This window comes from Lissotriton vulgaris, chromosome 8 (genome assembly GCF_964263255.1).
Source record: "Lissotriton vulgaris chromosome 8, aLisVul1.2, whole genome shotgun sequence".
Taxonomy (NCBI): domain Eukaryota; kingdom Metazoa; phylum Chordata; class Amphibia; order Caudata; family Salamandridae; genus Lissotriton; species Lissotriton vulgaris.
The window spans coordinates 1199750639-1199761087 of record NC_141696.1 but is presented as its reverse complement, the minus strand read 5'-3'; positions in this window follow the sequence as shown (position 1 = coordinate 1199761087).

The following is a 10449-nucleotide window of genomic DNA, read 5'->3' as shown; positions in this document are numbered from 1 at the left end:
AAAGGAACCGCAGGATATATGCGTTGTGGAGCATAAGGGGGAGGTGAACGCACATCCAATAAATCCTATATCTCATCCGCTGGCTCAGTCCCAGTTACTTAGCTTTTATCCACTTGTAATCTAAATTGTCTATCTGCACAATCAATTCCTTTTTCAGTTCAAGCTTTATCGTAAGCTATGGCTTTCTGTGTAATCGCCTGACCACCTTTCATTTTACATAACTTTTCCTCCCTGATGTGCATATGCTTTGCTTCCTTCTGCCACATATTTAAAGAATCAAACATTGCCTGCCGACTTCGTTTAGAAAACAATCGATCCTGCAAGAAATGTATCTTTTTCTCATCAAAAGACCCGGTTAAGGTTGTAGTTCCACATTGTCTTTAGTATATTTATGCCATAGCGCATTAAACAGAATGGGTTGAAATACCATGTTTGACGTACATATCGTAACTTGGGGTGCCCTCTGGTGGGGGAGGTTGACTTTCATCCAAACGTGTGCCTTTCCGGCAACAACAGCATCCAAAACATAATTTACTAAAACACGGCATAATGATGGTTGACAGTTAAATATCATTCAAGAAACAATCTTTCAAAGATGGCCAAGTTCACACAACCTCACCATTATCACTTATTCTCAGAATCAAACGTGGACAAAATGATACATACATATATACACTGTTCTGACACAGAGGAAAGAAGATGGCGGCTGTATGGTTCTCGGCCTGCTCTGTTAGTATGGAACATAACTCTAAGAATAAACCTTTCCTACCTGCTAAAGCATATACAGGTTATGTTGTGTACATATTAAGCAGAGTGGATATATAGATACATCATGCTAACACAATATATATGTCCGATATTCCCCGTGTGTGCAAAATCAAAGTTTTATCCCTCAATAGCGAAATTTCAAGATAATCGCAAAAAATGCTCCGCAAATTTAGCGGTTAGCAAAATAATGATTATATAATAGCGAAAGCTAAAACTGCTCCTGCCAACAGCGAATAGCTAATAATGAATCGCAAACCAATGCACCAAAACTCGCAAATAGCAATTTTCCTCAAAATCGGTATTTAGCAAGAGCAGAATAAGAGGAATCTCAACCAGGAGGTAAAGTTGAGAAAACAAAAAAAGAGATTTTTCACAGGTGCAACTAATCTGAAACCCTTTCAAAATGCATCAGGAGACCCCTTAAACCATTCACAATGGCAGCCCTCTATGTGCTTGCAGGGAGGATGAGGATAAATGCAGCAGCCCAGCGCAGGAGGAGGATACCGGAGAGGGTATTCCGCATGCGCATAACATTGCTATTATACTGCGCCTAATTGCAGATTTGGAACCCCTACTGCAGCACCAGACCCGTTGGACCAATGCCATACCTGCACATGCCCAGGTCCTATGTAGCCTGCACCTACTGGTGTCAGGCAGTGTCCAGGGGGTCGTACCGGTAGCCGGAAGTGTATCCCAAAGCGCACTCTCACGCTTCTTCCGTAAATTCCTTGACACCATGATGACATATATCCATACCCACATCACCTTTCCCACAACCCCACAGGAGTTGAATGAGATCAAACTGGAGCACTACCAGGTGGCTCAATTCCCAAACGTCATTGGATGCATTGACTGCATGCATGTCCCCATCTGTGGCCCTCAGCCAATGAGTACATCTTCCGAAACAGGAAGTCTTTCCACTCCATCAAAGTCCAGGTAGTGTGCAATGCTAAGCATATAATAACGGACATCGTACCACAATTTACCGGAAGCACACAAGTCTCGTATATATTCCGCCACAGTGGCATCCACAGGCAACTGCTCGAGGGTGAATTCGGAGAGGGACACCTACTTGGTACATACATACATATACATATTTGTCACATCATTGTACCAAATGTGATTTCATTACTGCGGCTAACCCTTTGCTTCCCACCCTGTAAGTGACAGTGAATACTACTTGCGTGAATACATCCTGACCCCTTACTTCAACCCAGGAACACAACTGGAACAGCGCTACAACGTGGCAAACATTAGCACAAGGAATGTGGTTGAAAGGACATTTGGAATACTAAAAAGTCACTTCAGGATCCTTCATAAGACTGGTGGTGCCTTACAGTACAAACCCAAAACATGCTGCAGGACTGTGGCAGTATGTGCCATGCTGCACAACATTGCCACGAGAAGAGGCATACCAATCGAGATGGACAAGAATGACAATGATGTTGACGGCCAACCACACGCACAAAACTGACAAGCACATGTGGCAAACACAGCCGAAGGTGAGAGGAGATGTGCACACATCACACAACATCATTTCTGAGGTAGGTAAGAATGAGCCATCACAAGATATCATGGATTGAGAATGTTTAATTGACATGAGCACATGTCAAACAAAAGATTGAGGTATTGAAAATTGTGACGGTGATTGCATAGGTTGATAAAGTCAGTGAAGTAGTGTGGCTCACTGGTTAGAGGCGGCAGACCCGAGATCAGAGGACGGCCCGGGGCCAGGGTTCGATTCCCGGCGCGGCAGGTTTCTGGACCAGGGTCAGCGGACTCGATAATTCTCTCGCCTCGGTGCCCACTCTGATCAGCAATCACACTCGGCAACTCTGGGCATTAGCTTGCCTCATCTTCACTAACGGCCCCACCAGACCGCCGGGGATGCCTGGTCTCACCCTGGAGATACCCATTAAGGAACCATCTCTCAGGGAAGCCAGGAAGGGTTTCACAGTGGTCGAAGCGCCTTGGGACCCTCCGGGTATGTAGTGCGCTATATAAATGCCTATACATTTACATACATTTACATTACATAAACTAGTTGACAGCATTGGAGGGCAATACCAATGTTGAAATGGACCAAGGTTATGCCACCATGACCTAAGAGGTGTATATGCATGGCTAGCTCCTCTTGCCACATACCCCAGCCTCCTGTTGCATGACTCTTCAACATCAGCCTGTTGTGTGCTTGTTGATGTTGAGCTGCGCAACTGCGCCTCCTTTTAGTGCTCATTGGCACAGACACACTACTCAGGATCGATGCCTCCTCACTGCCCTCCTCCCCTTCCAAGTTGCTGGCAATCACCGTCCCAGACTGGAGGTGTTCCACAGCAGTGGTAACTTGGCCTAGGGCCCTTGCAACGTCCCCACAGAAATGCCCAGATCAATCTATAAAGACACGGAGCGCCGTGCCAATATTGCAGTGGTGTTGCTCAGCTTTGTTATGGCCCTTGAATTTGCGGACATCTGTAGCAAATTCTGCCGATGCCTCCGACGCTTGGAGCATTGTCCTGCAAGGACGGCACAGGTGAGCTCCTGTAGGCTATTGTTTGTCTGTCGGGTTCCCTCCACAACAACTGTAGGGCGCTCAAGCACGCACGCAGTCAGACATAGTGCTCATGTGTTTGGCCAGCTTGGAGGTCTGCATGTTTATGGTGCCCATATGTCTCCCCTGCAGGAGCTGCACACGAAGCATCTGCGACTCAATGCCGTCATATACATTTGGAGCCTGTTGTACATTGGCCACAATGTGGGTCCTAGGTCAGCGCCGTTGTCCTAGTCGCAGCTGTGCTGGTGTTGGGGCTGGTGAAGGGACACATGGCTGGCTGGGGACTGTTGTGGGTGCTGGAGTCAGCTCTGATTCCATTTCTGGCAGTGCGGGCACATGTGCCCTGCATTTTGGTGGGGGTGGTGGTGTAGATTCAGGCTCCACTGGGGTCTCTACTTCCGTCTTTGCCGGTGTCTCAGAGATGATGAGCCGGTTACTGTCCTCAGTATCCACATGAGCTGCATCTGTGTGTGAAACATTGCAGTGTTAGTATTGTTTGTTCCTAAATCTGTTTCTCACATGGCCTACTACATACATATTGAATCACTGATTAAAACTACCTGTATGACATGAAGTGTTGGTATGTTTAATTAAACATTGATGATTATCCTTGGCCACTTGGCTCACCTGACTACAACTCCCATGATGCTTCATGTGTATGAGCGAAAATTTGGAATGGACTTCTCCATGCACACTGTGATTTGCATGGGAGTATGTGCATGGATATACTGTACGCATAGTATTAGCGCTTGCATGCATCTTACCTTGTTGTGTACTAACTGCGCCGGAAGCATTCCTTTGGGTGACTCCCACGACTGCCTCGGGCTCGATTGTCCCCTCAACAAGGTCATCCAAGGCTGTGTTGGCAGGTGCCAGCTGCATTCTTCACCCATTCCTGTGCCAGCTGCATTCTTCACCCTTTTGGCTATGCGCTCCTTGGCAGGCTTCCTGAGGTCATACCACCTTTTCTTCAGGTCTTCTATGCTGCGGTGGGTGACTCCCAGAGCATTCACTCTCTCCTTGATGCACAGCCATATTTTGCACTTCTCCGCCTCTGGCACCTTCAGGGACAACTTTCCAAACAGTTTGTCATGGCTGATGCTCGCCCCCTCTATCAGGTGTTCAAGTTCCCTGTCCAAGAACTTCATCTTTCTCTTCCGCTGTGTGGCACTGTTCCCTGCAGCATTGTTGGCCATTCTGGCTATGTGGAATGCGGCTGGATTTTGCAGGTGTTGTGTCTCTGCTCAGCTTCAGTGCTCTGCCCCCTCCTCTGAGCTCCTCAGGGCACTGAATGAAGCATGGGCTGAATGACTTCCTGGTTGTGATGTCATCAGCCTGCTCCTAACGCGATCGGCTGTTTGCGAAATCGCTAATACCGAAATCGTAAATACCGAAATTGCTAATACAGAAATCGCAAATACAGAAATAGCTATTTGCTAGTTTGTGGGTTAGCGACTCGCAATCATGTATTTGGTATTTTTTTTGCGATTTTTAATGGATCGGAAAAAATTACCGAATAGGTACATGCACCTCATTTTTGATTTTTTTAATTGTGATTCCTTATTTTTCGCAAATAAGGAATCGCTTTAGCGATTTTTGATGCATGTGCACCCAAGTATATTAAAAACAAAACATATTTATTTGTCCTTATGTCAACGCATTTCAGTGCATCTTGTAGTTTCTTAAACACCTTCCTCAGGACTCAGGTTAAAAACAAGATTTATTCCTTTAACACCAGACCAAAATATCCTTCAATATCATCAATAGGGAGTTTCAATAAGGCGATGGAATTTCATCTAATGTTGCATCATGGCTCCACAAATAATATAGAATTACTGGAGATGCTTCACAGGTTCAGCATGCTATTCTTTTACCGTGCTTCTGGCGTAATAACAATAGATGTTGCTTGTCTTATCCCAATTTGCTCTAATTTTCTTATCTTTTTAGGTCAATTATTGTAGTAAATTGCAGTCTTTCTATTCTTTTTGTACGTAATTCCCGTTTTAGGAGGTACCGTTGCCTTTTATCAATTAAGTCGGGTTTGTAATCCTTTCTCTTGGATCAGCGTAATCAGGGGTTCTGGTAGTCTCTGGATTGTGCTTTGTCTACAAAGTATGTGAGGATTTGTTCCCTAATCTCATGGTGGAACACTTGGTCTTCAAGTGCCTCAGGCTTGAGGCGCCAGGTGGGGATGGGCTGCCGCTGGGTTCCCCACTGTAGTCGAGCTAATAGGGGGTTGTGATCTGACACTGTTTGAGTGAGGTATTCTGCACTGGTAAGTTGTGCGTGCATGTCTGGAGACAATAAAAAGGGGTCCAGTAGGATGTGTAAGTCATGTACATGGGAAAGGTGAGTATATTCCCTATCTAGTGGGTGTGTGCCTCACCACGTATCCACCAACCCCCAATTCCTGAACGTCTTGGCTTTCCTATGTACTGGGGCGTCCCGAAGTGGTGGGTGGGACCGATCCAGGGCTGGGTCTGCAATGCAATTAAAATCTCCCCTCATGAGGATTCACCCTGTCATGTTTGATGCCAGGGACCCAGATAATTGTTCATAGAATACTCCTTGGTCTACATTTGGGCCATAAATGTTTATCTTGCCCATCTAGGCGCCCTGTGACAACCGCATATTGGTCCTCTGAATCCACTTTATGGCTATAGGGTTGTAAGGGGACCCCCACCCTTATCCATATCAAGACCCCTCTGGCGAATGGCGAGTACGTATTATAATATGCCTGGCCACTCCATCTTTGGTGTAGTGCCACCCCCTCAGAGGTCAATGTGTGCGTTTCCTGTAGCATTGCTTTGTGGACCCCTTACCTGTTCAGATGTGAGAAGATTTTGTAGCATTTGTGCATAGAGTGCATTCCCTGGACATGCCAGTAGAGTAGGCTATATTCCTTCTGATTGGGCATTACAAATTAGCTCTCTACCTCTGTCTGGTCCCCTTGGCCATGCCCGAATCCTGGTGCCCTATATCGTGTAAGGGAAACCTCGACACAGTGGCTCTTATCCCCAAGTAGGTATAGACAGCAGTGCCCTCAACTTAAAACAGTGGAACTCTCCCAACTCCCCCTCCCCAGGACAAGTGAGAAACTCTCTCCCATTCAAACTGTTCTCTGGCATACAAACGGAGTAGACTTCAACCTTCGGGTGGTGGCTAGGCTAATGCTCACTTGGAGGAAAGCCTTCCCCCCGCACCCCCTGGGTCCCACCCTATAGTGATTAGCTTGCATAATTCTCATCCTGAGCCCCTCTAGCTCATGGTCCAGTCTCTGACCATTGTGTCCTCTTCCCCCAAACTCCAATGTCCCGCTGGGACTTGCGTGTCAGGCTTCGATCAAATCAGGTCGTTTGCCGTTCTAGGAGTCACCTCTGGCATTGTACGGCTAGTGTCACCCACCGTACTCAAGCTGGTGTTCGAGTCCGAATCTCTCTGCTCCTCCTCTGACAGGGAGGAAGCGCACCGTGGGCCCACTGCATTCAGGGATGCTATTGCTGCCACTGCTCTCTCCCTGTCTCCTCCAGGTTTGGGTGACCTTTGGTCACCCCCCTACAGGGGATCGCATATGAGCCTCCTCTGACTGGTCTGTATTACCTCTGGTCCTGTGGCCCCAGCTCCTTGATCCAGTCTCAGAAGTTAAGTCTTGAGGTGTGGTAAAAAATGTGGTCTTCCTTTATGTGCTATCCAGAGCTTAGTTGGGAACACCCTTGAGTATGACACCCCCATTTGGCTCAGTTTCCATTTGGCCATGACGAATGAGGCTCGCTGTCACTGCACATCTCAAGAGAAACACGGGAAGATCCGTACAATGCTATTTTTAATTTTAAGCTGGCCTTTGCATTGTGCTTGGCTCAACACGTCGTCTCTGTCCTTTTAAAACAGAAGGCGAGCCACCACGGGTGTCGGCGGCCTCACGGGTGGGAGTGCCCATGCAGGAACTCTGTGTGCCCGCTCCAGGGCAAAGTATTGCGATAGACCCTCCTCAGCTACATCTGTGCGGATCCAGCTCTCAAGATAGGCCACTATATTGTTCCCTTTGACTTTTTCTGGCAGCCCTCTGACTCTAATGTTGTTCCGTCGTGCCCTATTTTTGGGGTCCTCGGCTCGCAGTTCCAACACTTGTACTCGTTTTTCAATGTGCGTGACTTTACGGGTAGACTCCGATACCTGTGGTTTCATTTCTCCATCATCTCCAATCACCGACGTAACCCGGTCTGCCAGCTTCCTGTGGTCTGCCACAGTTGTCCCAGATCCTCCCGGAGTGTGTCAATTCAAGATGCCACTGCTGTCCTCAATGCCTCTGTGGGCTGCAGGGTTTCATGTAAGGACGGTTCGTTTTGGGCCGCCGTCTTTTCACTATGGGATCCTGTGTATGGTCGCTCTCCCCCACCGTCCTCTCCTGCCTGGTCTAGCTGCTCTTTGTCTAGCCTCTTGTTAACGCATCCCATGGTGACTGTAGCCCCCTGGGGAAGGGCCCGCATTCCTCCTGCCTTTCCCAGTCTGTGGATGCCATGGGGTAAGGGTTCTCGCTGCTTCCGTCAGTCGGTCTCAGCCGTTACTAATGGCTTCGGCCTGTGCCCCTCCTTCTGCCTGCTGTGCACAGGTACCTATTGGGCCTCTCGGCTGCCATTTAGAAGATATGCAGCAGGCAGCGCAGGCTTCAAGGCGGGTCACTCAAGTGGCAGTACTGGCTGGCGCATCCCCTATCACCGCCGGCAGTATTCTAGGGCGGCACTGTGGGGCGTGGTCAGGTAGCAATGTCAGTTGGGTGGATAGTACTGTTCTTAGCTACCCTTCCAGGTATCTGTGGCATTCAGGGAAACTCCACAGGTGGGGGCGCCCCATAGGTCCCAGCAGGCAAGTGCAGCCTGCTCCGGTATCACCCTTAGGAATCAGCACCAGTGGTAGTGCCCTCACCGATGCCGTGCTGTGGATGGCAGGGTTGGACCTCAGGTAAACCGCTTGCACAATAGTGCCAGAGGCCTATGCTCTGCAGTCCTCCTCCCTCAAGCTCAGTCAGTCAATAAGCTTTATTCGGTTGAGACAAAGCAACCATAAAAGCACAGTGCAAGATTAAAATACATTCATATCTATACATTAAAAGGGAATACCATTCCAAAGAGTAAATATGTACATACATACAATGAATTTACAAAAATATAACAGACAATTTTTAAATTATACGAAAAAAGTGCAAAGTGCGTTGAGAAAGAGATTCATTCATATGGAAAGGGGGATACAACCCTCACTCAATCGGCATTTAACCGGTCTAGACGTAACATCCTTCCCCCACTTAGAGCCGCCTCCTCTGCAGTTCTAGGCAGCCCCAGGCATCAGAGATTTATTATCAGACCGTTCAGGCTCGAATTTCCAGATCAATGCGAAAAATGATGCCAAGTGGGTAGCTTGTAGTTGCTAAGTGTATTGTTGCCCCTAAAGTAATTTCCTGTCTTAAATCTTACATGGGGCATATATGCGGCTCTGGGGTAAAAATCTCTCAATTCCCTTACAACTATTGGACCGTCCCCCCTTTGTGGCTGCCAGCCCAGAAGAAAATGGACAACCCGAGGATCCCTAAAGTTTACAAGAATCAGGTCTCCCGCTATATCTTTGGTTAGAGGACCCAGCCATTTCACCCTTCTGACATTCAGTATTTTCCCATGTAAATTTGGTGGAAGGGGCCTATTCGTTGTTAACCAAGATGATACCTTGTTAGCCAGCTCGGTTTGACCCTCGATATTTCCATTGCTTAATTCAGGCACGCCTGATAGGATGCAAACAAATGGAGCAGCCTCCGGCGGTAGGTCAATTTGATTACTTTTTCTATGCCTGTAATCATTTTTTGAGAGAGTCCCCACTAAGGGCGTTGAATGTTTAGATGACCCTCCCCCGTTATCAGAGTTCAAAGGTATTACCTTTTTTGAACTACATCTGTTAGGTGTGGTCTGCCGGGTATTAGATGGTAGTGACTTTTCGGATTTATTAGGTGCAGAAGGCTGGGTTGGGGGAGTACTGCTTTGTGACTTATCGTCAGTGGCTGTGAGTTCACCTTTGTTAGCTCTAACCAGACTTTCTAAGAGGATAGCGTTGGCCTTCGTTGTTTCTTCTAAAGGTAACTTTTTCCCCGATGACCATGATTTTTTTAACCAAAGGAGATATTAAAGTTTTAATGATGTGTTCAATCAGGGTCAAAGGATCAATTGATGTTGAAGGTAGGGGAGAATAAGAGGTAGAACGTGCCCTAAATGATTGCGGGGAAATAGTACAGACCGAAGGGAGACTAGCATCCCGCTTTCTTTTGGTGGTGGGTGTCTGAGGGTTTGAAACTAAGGAGTGGTTTCCCTGGTGGGTTACTTGGGGGGTAGGTGGTTTGTTAGAGCTAGGACTTAAATTTAACGGGGCACCAGTTGATTCATTACCCTCTTGAAACAGGATGTAGTTAGTTTTACAAAGCGCATTAAGTTCATCCAATAGTGATAACGGTTGGCAGTAATTGGTTGTTACTAAAGGGGATTGACGGCAGACATTTAAGTTATCCAAACTCCCGTTTCCAATCCCCCCACGGGAGTTAGTATTATTTAAGACCCCTGTGCCATCCATAATGCTGAAAGGTTTCGTATATAGCAGCAATATGGTAACAACGCCAAACACCAGTACTGGACCAGTGTACAATATCATAAGCCCAAATCTGTTAAGGCAGGAAGGGTATCAAGGCAGTCACTATTATGAGTCAATATAATTTACCTCCTGTGTCCAGTGGATGGTAGGACAATATAAAGTAAAAACTGTACCACCTCCTTCGTAGTAGCCAAGGGGGGTGGCCCGTCCCGTCCTCCTTGTGCCTCTGAGGGCCACAGAGGGCCCGCCCTTTGCCCGGGCTTAGCCCGGCGGCGCCCGCGCGCGCGTCCCGCGACGCGGGGGCTCTGGCTGGAGTTATGAGCACCTCCGGGGGCGGGACAGGGCGTGCGCGACTTCCGGTCGCGTGGGGCGGTGGGGAGTGTAGTCCTGGTGATTTCAACCCCTCGCAAACAGCGCAGGAAGGCTGTGGCGCTTCAAGGACCCTCCGGGACTCCTGGGTCAGTTCTGTGTGTCCCCCGCTCCCCCGGGGCTCTGGCTGGAGTTAT